Here is a 15,656-nt window from a genome sequence, read left to right as displayed (position 1 = left end):
TCACTGCAAGCTCCGCCTCCCGGGTTCACGCCATTCTCCTGCCTCAGCCTCCCGAGTAGCTGGGACTACAGGCGCTGCCAACGCGCCCGGCTAGTTTTTTGTATTTTTTAGTGGAGACGGGGTTTCACCGTGTTAGCCAGGATGGTCTCGATCTTCTGACCTCGTGATCCGCCCATCTCGGCCTCCCAAAGTGCTGGGATTACAGGCTTGAGCCACCGCGCCCGGCCGAGAATCCCTTTTCTGCCATATATTTTACAAAATTTTTTTTAGTTTATTACTTTCCTTTTGACTTTGGTTTTGATGTTTTTGACATAAAAGTATTTTTAACTGTTTAAGGTTAAATATTTCTCTCTCTCTCTCTCTCTCTCTCTCTATCTCTCTCTATCTCTCTTTCTATCTCTCTCTCTATCTCTCTATCTCTATCTCTCTATCTCTCCCTATATCTCTCTATCTCTATCTCTCTCTATCTCTATCTCTCTCTATCTCTCTCTCTATCTCTCTATCTCTATCTCTCTCTCTCTATCTCTCTCTCTATCTCTCTCTCTCACTATCTCTCTCTTTCAATCTCTCTATCTCTCTCTCTATCTCTCTATCTCTCTCTCTATCTCTCTATCTCTCTCTCTATCTCTCTCTCTCTATCTCTCTCTATCTCTCTCTATCTCTCTCTCTATCTCTCTCTCTCTTTATCTCTCTCTCTGTCTCTTTCTATCTCTCTCTGTATCTCTCTCTATCTCTCTCTCTATCTCTCTATCTCTCTCTATCTCTCTTTCTCTCTCTCTCTCTTGGCTTCTGGGTTTCTAGGCTTACTTGGAAAGCTCTCTTCCAACCCAATATTATTCAAACATTCTTTCAATTTTCTTCTAATGTTTTTAGTGTATGTGTGTGTGGTTTCGTTTTATTTCTTTTAATGCTCCGATACATTTAGAATTTCTATTATTATTTTATTTTATTTTATTATTTATTTATTTATTTTTGAGACAGAGTTTCGCTCTTGTTGATGAGGCTGGAGTGCAATGGTGAGATCTTGGCTCACTGCAACCTCCACCTCCTGGATTCAAGCGATTCGCCTGCCTCAGTCTCCAAAGTAGCTGGGATTGCAGGCGCCTGCCACCACGCCCAGCTAATTTTTGTATTTTTAGTAGAGATGGGGTTTCACCATGTTGGCCAGGCTGGTCTCAAACTCCTGACCTCAGGTGATCCACCCACCTTGGTCTCCCCAAGTGCTGGGATTACAGGTGTAAGCCACTGCACCTGGCCTTATTTAGAATTTTTATATTTCTGTTACAAGGTAGGGATCTAACTAACTTAGTTTTTATGCAGTTTGATTAATTATTATGCCAGCACTTTTAATTAAAAGTGCTTTACCATCAAATTGCCACCTTCGTCATGAATTAATTTTAATATCAACATATCTGTGTCTGGGTTCTCTATGCCAATACCATTTTATTTTGATAATTTTAATAAAGTAAGACAAATTCTCCTTTGCTGTTCTTCTTTCTCATGAATTTCTTCCATAGCCTTAGACATTTATTCTGCCACATCATAGTAAACATTGTCATGTGCCTCTTGGGCTTTCTCCTACTGTGCAGTTGTCATGTCATTTGGGCAGACTGAGCTTGGCTATGGAGGTGGCCTCAATCAGCCAAAGCCAATCAGTTTAATCCAAATTTTCTGGCTACATTAATTTGTTCATGGAGGGTGAGACCTAAATTGGTCTAATCAGAGTGAAACTTAGGACTTTTCATTAATGATATGGGGGGTGGGGGAAGAATCAAATAGCTCTGGTTTCTGTTGGTAACAATCTTGTAACCATGAGAGAAACCAGTCTGGAGATGATGTCTACACATGGAGGAGGAAAAAGTCAAGATAATCACAGAAAACTGAATGTGGGATCTTGATCAAATTTGCCTGAAGTCCACCCTACTTCTGGACTTTTTAGTTTTACAAATCAGTAAATTTCCTTCTTTGTTTTAATTCAGGCAATCAGGTTACCTGTTATTTACAATGAAAGCCATATGTGTAACTGATACTTATTAGGTTTTACAAAAATTTTCTTTCTAAAAACTAATATGAAAATGATCTTTCATTGTCCTCAAACTCTTCAATCTCCTCATTAGCAATAAAATGCTACTCCAGCTCTTTGACATGGCCTGATTCTATACCGCTTTCTAGCCTCCTTCCCCATTAATATTGTTCCTCTCACATACACACATACCTAAATTCACCTCAAAATCATCTCCCAGGGTCCACTCCTCTATTTTCTCTCTTGAAAAGTTCAGCCTTGTATTAAAGTTGTACACACATTTGGATCTAAATTCCTCAAACATATGTTAAATACCTACTACTATGGGAATGGCCTATGAAAGGTGGTGGGGATGCAAACATGAATAAGGGATGAACACTGCCTTAAAGAAACTACCTTTAAGTAGGGGAGTCAGATGCACAATCGTATCATTCCAGTGTGAGGTGATTAATGCACCAACAGAGACATGCACAATGCCTTGTGTATAGTAAACAATGAATGAGTATTTGTTAAACAAAATGGAATTTAAGGTCATGTTAACATAGACATGGATTCTAGACCTTTAAGGTTATACTTATACAAAGATAAACCACTGTGAGAAATAATTAAGTAAACACGAAACCATCCTTACAGGGTTAACAGGAATTCTGGACAGAAATAGAGTTATAATTAAGCATTAATCAGGTTGCACTTTGGCCCATTTCTTTGTAAGCAAAAGTCGTGTAGCACCAGATACCATTTGTATCCCTGTGGTTCCTATAGATGGGATTTCTGACATTAGAATTACTTAAGGCTTTTGTTTAAAATAGACAGGATCTCTCACACTAGATTCATAAGACCTTTGTTTAAGAATTGCTTAAGATGATTTTCAGCTCTGAAATTGCAGTGAAACAGCTGATGCCAACAAGTTTGAAGACCCCCACAGAGGACTGGAATCAGCATGAGAATACAGTTTCTATATCTTCCTGTCCCATGACTTCACTCTGCACTCTTTGACCGATCAGTGATCTCCACCCTATGGTCAACCCAAAACCCTTAAACAGTCTACCCTCAAACTCCACAGGGAGACAGATTTGAGGTTCCCTTCTGTCTCCTTATTTGGCTGCCCTACAGTTAAACTTCATTCTCTGCTGCAACCCAGTGTCTCAGCCTATTGACTTGCTGTGTGCATCAGGCAGTGAACTTATTATGCTTACAAACATGAAATAAACAAGACCTTTTAAAATAGAATAATTTATAGCTCTTTTCTTGTGATGTCTTTGTCTGGTTTTGGTATCATGGGTAATAGGGGTCTTGAAAAAGGAATTGAACTAAGTCATTTTTAACAACTTTATAATACTCCATAATTTGCCAGCACAACCCCCTCCTCCCCCCACCTCTACCAACACAACACACACACACGCACACACACTCACTTTGGGACTGCCACAGGCCCCAGGCTGCTGAAGATCGAAGTGAGATGAGTAGAACCAATTGGTGCTAAGAAGAAAGTGGGCCTCAGAGTTACACTGAGTGAAGAATGTGGGCTGTGAAGAGGAGGGCCTCTGCTCTGCCCATTAGTAGCCTGTTATGTTAGTGCCCTTCCTGACACTTAAGGTTGGCACTCAGTGATTACTGAATTGCAAGTACTCCCCTCTTCCCACTTCAAAAAACTGGGTCTGCCTCCTGGCTAACAAAGTCCTATCTTATTTCCCCAATTGCCTAAACTATTTGTTTCCTATTCCTGCCCCTTTCTTCTTCAAGGCTGCCTGTGCCTTCATTTGAACCTTGGCAACCTGTAAAGGAAATTAGGCAGGGCAGATAAGCACAGGGTCTGATGCATGCTAAATTCCAAACCTGGCGCCTGTCTCCTAGGACAAAATGAATAAACCTTGGGCTGTTCGTTTCTGAAAAACAGGTCCCTGAGAACCAGGTCCTGCAGTCTCAGATCATAGCTGCCACTATGTGAGCCTGTCGGATTTTTATATGTCACTCAGAACAGCATATCCGTACCGAATTGCCTCCCTCACCTTTTGCCCTTTTGAATGCACTAATTGAAAGGTAGGCATCCAGTACTACCTTCTGCAATCCCGGCCCCTGATCTCCACAGATTCAAACTCCAGGGTGCCAGCCCTCCAATCCCCGCTCAGACAGCCCTTTCAAGCCCACAGAGCCCTGAGCCTTGGAAAGGCAAGCTGACTCCATCTTTTCCCTGGGGATTCTGGTTGGACCTTTCCTTGGCTGCCTTTTATTAAAAGTTTTTTTTTCACTATAGATACAGTACCCGAACGTAACAGAACTGCCCTTGTTCTAAAGTCTTTCCACTGGTTCCGTCTGTTCTCCCCCTAATTGTGAATTAGTGAGACTAATTCCAAAACCACAACTTTGCAAGGGGTCATTTTGCATTACAAACAGGCATGACAGGTCTTCAAGTACCCTAGCAAGAAGAAGGTCCCAGTGGGAAGTCAAGTCAAGCCAGTTCAGTTAAATTCCAACCAGCAACCTCCTGTCAGGGAACTGTGATAGTTCAAAGAGGGTTCTTGTGCCGTTAACTGATTGTGTCACCTTGAGCCAGCCAAATTCTCTGGGTCTCAGCTGTAAAATTAAAGCGGCAGACCTTAGATACTCTAACAGTGCTCACAGACTATGATTTTAGAGATAGGGTCACCCATGCAGTATGGGACTGAGGCAAGCCACTGTGGGAGCCCCTGTCCTTCTGCATTAATAAGTTTGGACAGATGAAACCAGACGAGAATAACATCAAGAGCAGCCTTGCTTGATTAATTAAAACTTCTAATACTAAACAAGAAGGGGCCTCACGGTTGCCAGGCAACCAGCCTCCATTCTTGTTGGCAGGGGGTGGAGTTGGCTCAGGTCTCTTTTAGCGGCAGTTGATGGAACCACTCAGCGGCCCTTTTCCTGACCATTGCCATCCTGTGAAGCTCTAACCAAACCATCTTCACAGGATTGTAGGGACACTCCTGTTTTCTCTGCAACCCTGAAGTTTGCATACTGAAATAATGGAAACGATTTTATAGAACCAATTTTTGTTTCTATAAAAAACAGCCATACTCATATTCCTATTTCTTCATTGAAGTCTATCAGTGGACAGTGGCCGGCACACACCTGTCCATCCTTCAGTCACCTGAGCTTGCCTTTCCTCTCACCTCCTCATGTGGACAACTCCCTGTACAACAGCCATGGACCCTGTAGACTGTCTAGAAGCACCGCATAGAGGTGAAGGCAGGTATCTTGACACCTCTACGAATGGCGGTGGAGTGAAAGGGCAGCCCAAGCCCCAGGTGAGGAGACGTAGAACAGTCTGAAATGTTCCACTAAGCCAGCGTAATGGTGGAATACGTGGTCCTTATTAAATACACAAACACACATGCAAATGGCTGCCTGGACTCCTCTCCATTTTCCTTGCCACCACCTCTTTTTCAACCTATTAGTATTTAGAGCTGGTCTCCCTAATTAAAAATAAGTGTATTATGCAGACCATGTCTCTCTTTAGTGGGCTCTATTGCATAAGAATACAACCCGAGTGCCTTCCCACCACCTATAGGGTGCTGAGTGCTCTGAGGCCTGGACACCTCTTCAGCCTGGTTGGGGCCCTACTCCCCTGGCTCACCATGTTGCAGCAATGTGAGCCTTCTAGACCAGTCTAGAACAGGCCAAACTCTTCCTTACGGTCTTTGCCCAAACTGTCCTCACTGCCTGGGAAGTTCTTCCCTTGGCTGTTTATATGGCAGGCTGCCTTTCACCAGTCAGATCTCAGGTTAATTGTTCCCTGCCTGCCCAACCTAAGACAGTTGCTCCTTCTCTTTTCTGTCTCATCACTATGTTTATTTTCTTCACAGCATTTCTTATAATCTGTAATTACATTGTGTATATATTTGTTGACTTATTTATTATTGGTTTCTCCCATCAGAGTACAAGCTCAGCAATATCAGGACACAGCCTACCTTATAGTTGTCTCCAAGTGTCTAGCTCACGCCTGGCACGTATTCGGTATTCAATATTCAATAGATATGTGTTCAATAAAAGAATGATGACGAATAAAAGATGTGCCAAGATAATACATTTAAATGTAGCCACATGTGTACATCATACCATCATTCCTGTTATGCTTACTGTGTGCCTGCCACTGTTCCAAGTACTGTCTACAGGTTAACTCATTTAGTTCTCACATAACTCTATGAAGCAGGGTTCTAATCATCCCCAGTTTACAGGGAAAGAGGCAGAGTCCCAGAGTGGTTAATTAACTCATCTATGGTCAGACTGTGAGCTGGGTGGATGTACTTGTTTGCTAGGGCTTCCATAACAACATACCATAGATGGCTTAAACAGAAATTTATCTTAAGTGGCAGCTTACACAGAAATTTATTTTCTCACAGTTCTGGAGGCTGAATGTCCAAGATCAACGTGCCAACAGGAATGGTTTCCTCTGAGGCCTCTCCTTGGCATGCAGATGGCCACCCTCTTGCTGCCTCTCCTCATGGCATTCCTCCGTGCATGCACACCATGCAGATGCCGCCGTCTTGCTGTCTCTCCTCATGGCCATCCCTTCATGCATGCACACCCCTGGTGTCTCTGTGTGTCCTATTTCCTCTTCTTATAAGGACGCCAGTCAGATTAGATTAGGACCCAGTGTAATGGCTTCATTTTCACTTAATCACCTGCTTAAAGGTCTTATCTCCAAACAATCACAGTCTGAGATACTGGGGGTTACAGCTTCAACATGTGAATTTGGTGAGGACACAGTTCAGCCCATAATAGTGGGACTGGGATTGAGTCCTTGGTAGCTTCTCTCCAGAGTCTGTGCATTTAACCATTATGCTATAAAAACTCTGAACAAATTAGAACATATTTAGCACATTGTGAGTTTCCCAGTGTGGCAGCCACTTTTAGCTGCCCATTCAATATCCATCTCTGCTCCTCCGCGTTTTTTCTTGCCAACAGAGCCTCACTTTGGTTCAGAGAGGCAACGTGACCAGCTCCAGGGTTAAAACAATCTTGATAACTCCGCTCTCATTTGCTATTTACGCACTTTCTCAGGCTTCTTGCATATAGGAGTGGGTGCCGTGTGCCCTGGTTCTGCCCAAAAAAAGGTCAGAAGAAGTGAGCTGGGAGACTTACAAAGACAGCAGGCGCTAAGAACTCATTGATACCGTATTTCCTCTAGGCAGGTATGTGGACCCGATCCTGGGGCTGTAACAGCCATCTAGGGACCATGAGAGTAGGCGCGTGAGGAGAACAGGCCAACACGCTTGGGATGGCAGACCAGAAACAGGAGGAACACGAGTCTGGGAATTGCTGCTTTTAGACATCTCATTACAAGAAATCATGAAATATCTCTGCAACTGTTTTTTAGAAAGAGCTTTATTGAGGTATAATTACACTTAGGCACCATAAAATTCATTTGTTAAGTGTACAGTTTTAGTAGATTCACTGACTTGTGCAACCATCACAACAATCCAGTTTTAGAACATTTTCCATCACCCCAAAGAGATCCCTCACGCTGGTTTGCTGCGAATCCCTGTTCTCACTCACAGCCTCACGCAACCACTAGTCTGCTTTCTGTCTCTATAGATTTGCCTTTTCTGGACATTTCATAAAGCATTTTTTGTTTTTGGTAGCTTTAAGTATTCTTAACTGTTACTCATGGCATATGGATATGCAACTGCTGATGGAATCCATTCAGGCAACAGCAAGAGTGAGGAAAAAATCATGGCCAACAATATGTTGTAGTGGAAAGAGCCTTAAGTCTGGGAGACCCAGTTTTGGTCTCAACTATTCGCCTAACCAGCTGTTAACCTTTTGTTTTTTTGGAGACGGGGTCTTGCTCTGTTGCCCAGGCTGGAGTGTAGTGGTATGAATATGGTTCACTGTAGCCTTGAACTCCTGAGCTTAAGCAATCCTCCGACCTTGGCCTCCAGAGTAGCTGGGACTACAGGCATGTGCTACTATGCCTGGCTAATTGTGTGTGTGTGTTGTGTAGAGATGGAGTCTCACCATGTTGCCCAGGTTGGTCTCCAACTGCTGGGCTCAAGCAATCCACCTACCTCGGCCTCCTAAGCACTGGAATTACAGGCGTGAGCCACCACGTCTGGCCCTTGTTTGCCCTTTGTAAATTTTTAAACTTCTCTTAGTTGATTTTCCTCATCCATGAAATGAGAAGATTCTAATGAATGATTTTTAAGCCCCCTTCCATTTCTTGGATTCTAAGCTGTTTTTTCAAGAAATAAAAGCAGTATTTGAGTTATTTCAGATAAAACACTGTATCATTTAGCAAAAACTTAAGACCACTCCATGCTTCTAAAAATATAAACAATGAGTCATTTTTTAAGGTGTACAATTCTACTAAACAGGAGAACTGAGGGTGTTATGAAATGTCTATCAAATACAGAGATCTGTGTTGGTCAGGAAGGTTATTATATGCAGAAGAAATGAATAAGTTGTTACAAAAGGGGCATGTTTATTTGGACCTCTTGTCAGAAGCAAGGGTGAAGAATGTTTAGAACATGTTAGAACAACGTACACATAGAACATGTTTAGAACGTGTTCTATGTATCTATATATTTCCATATAGACATCATCACGTCATTTATAAAAGGGATGCTATGAATTGGAGTGTGTTGGGGGACTGCCCATGATTGCAGAGAAATAGAATCATGTTTACTCTTTTTTTTTTTTTTTTTTTTGAGACGGAGTCTCGCTCTGCCACCCAGGCTGGAGTGCAGTGGCCGGATCTCAGCTCACTGCAAGCTCCGCCTCCTGGGTTCACGCCATTCTCCTGCCTCAGCCTCCCGAGTAGCTGGGACTACAGGCGCCCGCCGCCTCGCCCGGCTAGTTTTTTGTATTTTTTTTTTTAGTAGAGACGGGGTTTCACTGTGTTAGCCAGGATGGTCTCGATCTCCTGACCTCGTGATCCGCCCGTCTCGGCCTCCCAAAGTGCTGGGATTACAGGCTTGAGCCACCGCGCCCGGCCTAATTCTATTTGTTGCTGTCCATTTTTAAATGGTGTAATAATGACTTTGTGGCTGCAGATAACATAGAGTCCTCTGGGGTAACGGAACTGATCTGTACTTTGATCATCATGATGGTACACAAACCTATACATGTGTTAAAATTCATGTGTACACACCAAAAAGGCAGTTTTATGGCATGCTAATTTAACAAACGAAAATAAAAAATGCCCTTACCTTTTAGGGATACATGGAGAAATGTTCATGGATGAAATGATACAGTATCTAGTATTTACTTCAAAATAATACAGGAAGGAGGAAGATGTTGGGTACATATGAAACAAGATTGGCCATGAGTTGGTAATTGTTAAAACTAGACTCATTATCCTCTCCAGGGGCTCATTATGCTCTCTTCTCTCTTTTTGTGTATGTTCAAAGATTTTCAATATAAAAAGTTAAAAATAAACAGCACTGGAGAGCAAGAATAAAATTCCTTCCGGCTCACATGCTTAAAAGAAGCTTATTTTTCAGTTCCAGACCGATGGCTCTTTCTAAGGTAAGGAGTTCTCCACATAGGCAAAGCAATAGGAAGAATATAGCATCTCTCTGTATAGCTTATGCACATTTCATGATATAGAAAGGGTTTTCTTAATGTATATGACGAGTTGGGCTGACTACATTTAAAAAATTATCCTCATATCAAATCAGATCTAATAGCTACCATTTATTGAACACCTGCTTATGATAGTCATCAAAATAATCCTTCCAAAAACAGATCTCAAATGTTTGCACCACTCCCCTGCCAGAGGACATTATTCCCATTTTACAAAGGAGGAAAGCAAGTCTGAGGGGGACAGGTTAGTAGCCAGTATCTCTCATAAAGTGAAGTTGAATGCAAATTTAGACCCCCTTCCAGAGCTGTGTTCCTGACCAGCAGACAGTAGGGCTTCAGAGTGGACACTGTCCTGAGCAGGATGCCTTTTAAAAGGTTCGGCACACCCACCCCCTACTTCTTCCTGCTTTTCTTCTAGGAGCTGTGATCTTTTTCAGAGGAGTCCCCAAGGGCTACTGGATTTGCTTTGCCCAAGTCTGGAGAGCCAAATGTGCCCTGAGTGTACATCTCTTTCCAAAGCCGGTGACTGGCTGGCACAGGAGTACCAAAGTTCAGCTCCCTTGCCTAGACTGAGACAAACTCTGGGGTATAATTACCACTCCAGAGCTTCCCTGGGGGGATCAGGCTGAAGCAGAAGCTTCACCTTAAATCACACCCTTGCTCAGCTTTTCCCATTTCCCTGTCCCGATTCCCACACTCTCTTACTGGTTTCTCCTGGGAGTATTTCCTTAGTAAGTCACTTGCCCATGAGCCCCTGTCTCAGGGACTATTTCTTGGGAGCCCAAACAAAGACAATGTTTTTTTTCCGATTTAGATGCAGATTGGTTGCTAACTATTCTTATTATTATTCCATACCTAGGAAGCATTTGTGAGAATGTTTATGTGTTTATATATATGTAAGCTCATATATACTTATTTTTTGTATACAATTACTGTAGTGACTGGAAATAGGTCAAAGGAGGGACAAATATGATGTCTATGAAGATCACACTGAGCCATAAGAAGGAGCTGGGGAATGTGCTCGTCCCTGTGTCCGCTGGAGTACTCCATAGTACAGCCATATCAGAATGGGCTTCCAGGTGCTATCCAGATGCCGGCTGCTGAACAAACACTGCTTTAACCCTTGAAGGTGGGGATGAGGGTTAGGAAGAGGGCCTGTTTTGTGGGAAGAGGAAAGAGAGAATACATTTTAATAAATGTAAAACCGGGTCTTCAAGGCTTCAAGAACAAGAAAATGCTTTCCAATAAGCCCCTTGCCAGAAAGAAGGCGTTACATTGACAGAGGACAGAGCCCAGCTGTGCCCATCCTCAGTGAGAAAGAGATTTCAGTTTGTAAAAGAGTCTCTTAATTGTGGTGTATTAGCCACAGGAGAGAGTCTGGTTCTGTAGCTGAATTGGGCGAATTTATGGCTCAGTTCCATGACTTTTGAGCTGTGTGACCCTGGTATGTTATTTTACATCTTGGAGCTTCTATTTCTTACTCTATAAAACAAGACAATAATAAGTACCTCACATTGTTATTAAGATAATTGTATTAGACACATAAACTCTTAGAACATGATAAGAATTCAATAAATGATCATTATTACAATTAGGGGAACTTCGAATTTCCTTCTTTGCTTGTCTCTAGTAATGACATTGGGGCCAGAGAGATTGCAAGGAAGCTGGTATACCCATATGTTGCTGGGGCAGGGAACATACACATCTTTTAAAAAGAAATATAGCAAATCAAACACCCTCCCAGACAAGTTAGTCTGGGCTTTATAGCAATTTGCTTTTATCTGTTTTATAGTTTACCATGGTGTTTTCTAATGTATTTGTCACTATATCTCTCTCCATCAACAAGAAGAGAGCTTTTTGAGGGCCAGGACACTATTTTTGTCATTGTGTCTCCGGCATTTAGCAGCTGAAGCAGTAGATGCTCAGTTATTGTTGTTGAATAAAAGCAGAGCCTTAAGCCAGTATCAGTGCTTAGCCAGAATTATTCTAAAAGAACCAAACGAAGAATTTATGCAAAGATGCCTAATGCAACCATATTTATAACAGAAGAAAGAAAGGGAGAGAGGAAGAAAGAAAAGAGAGAAAGAAAGAAAGAAAGAAAGAAAGAAAGAAAGAAAGAAAGAAAGAAAGAAAGAAAGAAAGGAGGGAAGGAAGGAGAGAGAAAGAAAGAAAGAAAAAAAAGAATAAAAGAAAGAAAGCAAGACCAAATTAAGAAAGATGCCCATAGCAGGAGAATTTAAGTAATTTAATACATATCTAATCAACGAGGATTTTATAGAGCCATTAAAACTTAGAAAGTTTCTGTAGCAACATGGGGAAATAATTACGATGAATTGTTAAAGGAAAAATGAGAGAAAGATTTGTATTTGAGTAATGACTACGACCCCATAAAAGTTATATGAATTTATATAGGCAGAGACAAGCAGGGGATGTGGACTATGAAAACACGTTATTTTATTGCAATGATAACACTGTGGATAATTATTTAAAAAATTTTAGCTTTCCATTAGTATTGCTATAATATTTGTGTGGGGGAAGTTAAGCAACGTTTTTAACTAAAAGAGAGTGGCCAATCTTTCACTGCAGAGCTATGTCTAGTTTTTATAGAGCAATGGCCTCTCAAGGTCCCTTCTAGCCCAGGCGTCTGGCATTTACCAGCTTCTAGTACAGGGCTCTGAGACTCCCAGAGCAGCGCAGAAGCTATTGCTTATGCTTAACATTTATGCTGTCAAAACCCAATGGAAAAATAAGAGCCACACTAAAGCAGAATCAATACAAGTTGTGAAAGGGTTGACCCCTAACTCTAAAAGTACTTTCTAAACATTTACTGAGTATCTGCTATATGCCAGTCACTCTTCTAAGGGCTAAGGATACAAAAGATGAGTAGGACAAAATTCTTGCCCTCGAAGAGGTTCAAAGCCCAACAAGAAAAGGAGACAGCAAATAATCAGCTACAGTGTAATATGGTCAGTGCTAAGACAGAGCATGGAGCAAGTGCTGTGGGATGTTAATTAGGGCATGTTTGGTGCAAAGAATAAGAATTACTTCAAACTGGCTGGAATCAAGGAGGGCTTATTTTAAGGATGTAGGGAAATGTCGTGGAATTTAAGGCAGAAAGTGCATTCTGGCCTCACAAGACCCAGAAGCTGGAACCTGAAATATCAGAAACCAGAGTAGCTAGTAGTCTGTCTCTATCTCCCTGTCCTTCTCATTCCTTCTGGGGTAATGGAGTCTTTTGCGTCCATTTCCTTTGGCAGCTCTATTCCTCTCTGTTTCCAGATTAGTCCCATTGCTCTGTTTTTATGTGGCTCACCTTGGCTTCCCCCAAAAGGGCAACAAGCTCCAGCCTCTACATCATCTTCAGATCCACCACTTACAGCTAACTAGACTCGCTGGGTCCCAATTCCAAATTACCGACAAAGATCATCTGATAGGTCAGTCCTGAGTCAGGCCCAAAGGTGGTTGGGGGCAGGAGTCATGAAGCCTGCTGCCTGTTTAGCAAGGCCAATGAGCACAGACTTGCTGAGAAGGGGCAACACGAAAGCAGATAGTCTCCTTCACGGGAGAGCAAGGGATTTGACTTTGACTGCAGATGTTGCGGTTAAGGGGGTGGTTTTGAGTTGAGTTTTGGGGTGACAGTGAGGGGTTAGACTAGAATAGGGTGTGAATTTCAAATATAATTAGGAAGTAGAATCAATACATGATAGAAGGAGGGTTGTAAATGGAATTTCAATGTATCACATAATTGCCTTGGCTCATCTTGTTTGCTAAGGAGCTGTTTATTTTTTATTTATTTTTATTTTTTGAGACGGAGTCTCGCGCTGTGTCACCCAGGCTGGAGTGCAGTGGCGCGATCTCGGCTCACTGCAAGCTCCGCCTCCCAGGTCCAGGCCATTCTCCTGCCTCAGCCTCCGAGTAGCTGGGACTACAGGCGCCCGCCACCACGCCCGGCTAGTTTTTTGTATTTTTAGTAGAGACGGGGTTTCACCATGTTAGCCAGGATGGTCTCGATCTCCTGACCTCGTGATCCGCCCGCCTCGGCCTCCCAAAGTGCTGGGATTACAGGCTGAGCTGTTTAAATGTCACTGTCATTGGACCCATCAGAGTTTTTCCATAGGCAAACACAATGAACTCCCACTTACTCAGCAATGGTCTCTTGTATTCATCAGCAATTCCAACTGCAGTAAGAGCAGAGTTACAAGAAACAGTCTGATTCCTCAGAGGAATTTGAGACATCCATCTACAGTTTAAGTTTTCTGCTGCAGAGCACATTCCAAATTCACACACACACGCACACACACGCACACACACCGAGCACTTTCATGGAATGATGCATTGTATTTCTGCCTGGCTCTCTATATCCTTTGTATTTTGCATAATGTATGGAATAAATTCACCACTCTCTTACTTGAAGAGAATTATAGCTGGCTTATGTGGTATGTTATAGTCTGTGTATAAAAGAAAACACAGCTCATTTATAAACAGTGATTGTATACACATGTATGTCTAAAATCATTTTCATTTTTTTGTTTTGTTTTTTTGTTTGTTTTGAGACAGGGTCCCACTCTGTTGCCCAGGCTGCAGTGCAGTGGTGTGATCTTGGCTGACTGCAACCTCTGCCTCCTGGGTTCAAGCGATTCTCCTGCCTCAGCCTCCTGAGTAGCTGGGACCACAAGTGCACACCACTATGCCTGGCTAATTTTTGTATTTTTTGGTAGAAATGAGGTTTCACCATATTGGCCAGGTTAGTCTCAAACTTTTGACCTCAGGTGATCCGCCCACTTCAGCCTCCCAAAGTGCTGTGATTACAGGCGTGAGCCACTGCACCTGGGCTAAAATCATTTTGTTTTGTTTTGTTTCTTAACAGAGGAGGTGCCAGTTTACAATCCTTATTTATAAAGCTTTTTGCGCATTAGTCCTTTCCATTCCCATGGCCATCAGCCTAATTCAAGGTATTACCATCTCCTCCTATATTGTTGTAGCAGCTCCTAACTGACCATTCTATCCATGGCCACCAGATTTCACATCGTTAAGCGTCACTTGCATAATGACACTCGCTGCTCACCAACCCTCTGTGTTCTCCTGTTAACTACCAAATAAAGTCCAAGTTCTATGTCCTAGCCTTCAGCATCCTTAGAATTTAGTGCCCACCAACCTTGCAAGTTCCTTTGCTATTCATCATGGTTCAGCTACATTGAACCATACTTTACCACCAGTTTCCTAAACACACACAGATCTCTTAAATCCATATAGACCTTTCCTTCTGTCTAGAAGAACTATTCTTTTCTCTTCTCCAACTGTCTAGCTGATGCCACTTTTTTCTACTGCATCTTTGCTAATAAACTCAGCATATACCTAAAAATTATTATATAAATTATATATATCTAATTTTAAAATAGCCTGGCCACAGCTATTTTTTAGTAGGATTTCACCACTGCTTCTGCTCAGCAATGTTGCTGTCTGCCCCCCTTTTATTGTAGATAAATTCTACCCATCCCTTCTTTGTGCCTTTCACACCAGATTCAACACCCTGGGCAGGGGGTCTCACAGCTGAATTTAGTTTTTCTGTACATGCCCTGGCTTCTAAGAAAGAAGGAAGGAAATGGAGCCTCTTGGCCCTCTGACTTTCCTTGAGGGGGTCAACAGTACTACACACAATGAAGAATTTTCCTGCAAACAAAAGTTCATCCAAAAAGACAGATATCAACCGCAACTTCTATTCACCCTTCAAGCCATGACTTTGATGTCACTCTAAGAGGCTGATGTGAACTTCTCTCCTCTCCTTCCAGGAGGAGCCAGGGACTCTCTTTGGGATCGCAGAACGTTCTGGCCATTTCTCTATTAAAACATTATATTGAATTTTATTTTATTTATTTATTTATTTATTTATTTATTTATTTATTTTTTGAGGCGGAGTCTCGCTCTGCCGCCCAGGCTGGAGTGCAATGGCCGGATCTCAGCTCACTGCAAGATCCGCCTCCCAGGTTCACGCCATTCTCCTGCCTCAGCCTCCCGAGTAGTTGAGACTACAGGCGCCCGCCACCGCGCCCGGCTAGTTTTTGTAATTTTTAGT

The sequence above is a fragment of the Theropithecus gelada genome, chromosome 5 (genome assembly GCF_003255815.1).
Source record: "Theropithecus gelada isolate Dixy chromosome 5, Tgel_1.0, whole genome shotgun sequence".
Classification (NCBI taxonomy): domain Eukaryota; kingdom Metazoa; phylum Chordata; class Mammalia; order Primates; family Cercopithecidae; genus Theropithecus; species Theropithecus gelada.
The sequence above is the reverse complement of the archived record's forward strand: the minus strand, read 5'-3'. Positions refer to the sequence as shown.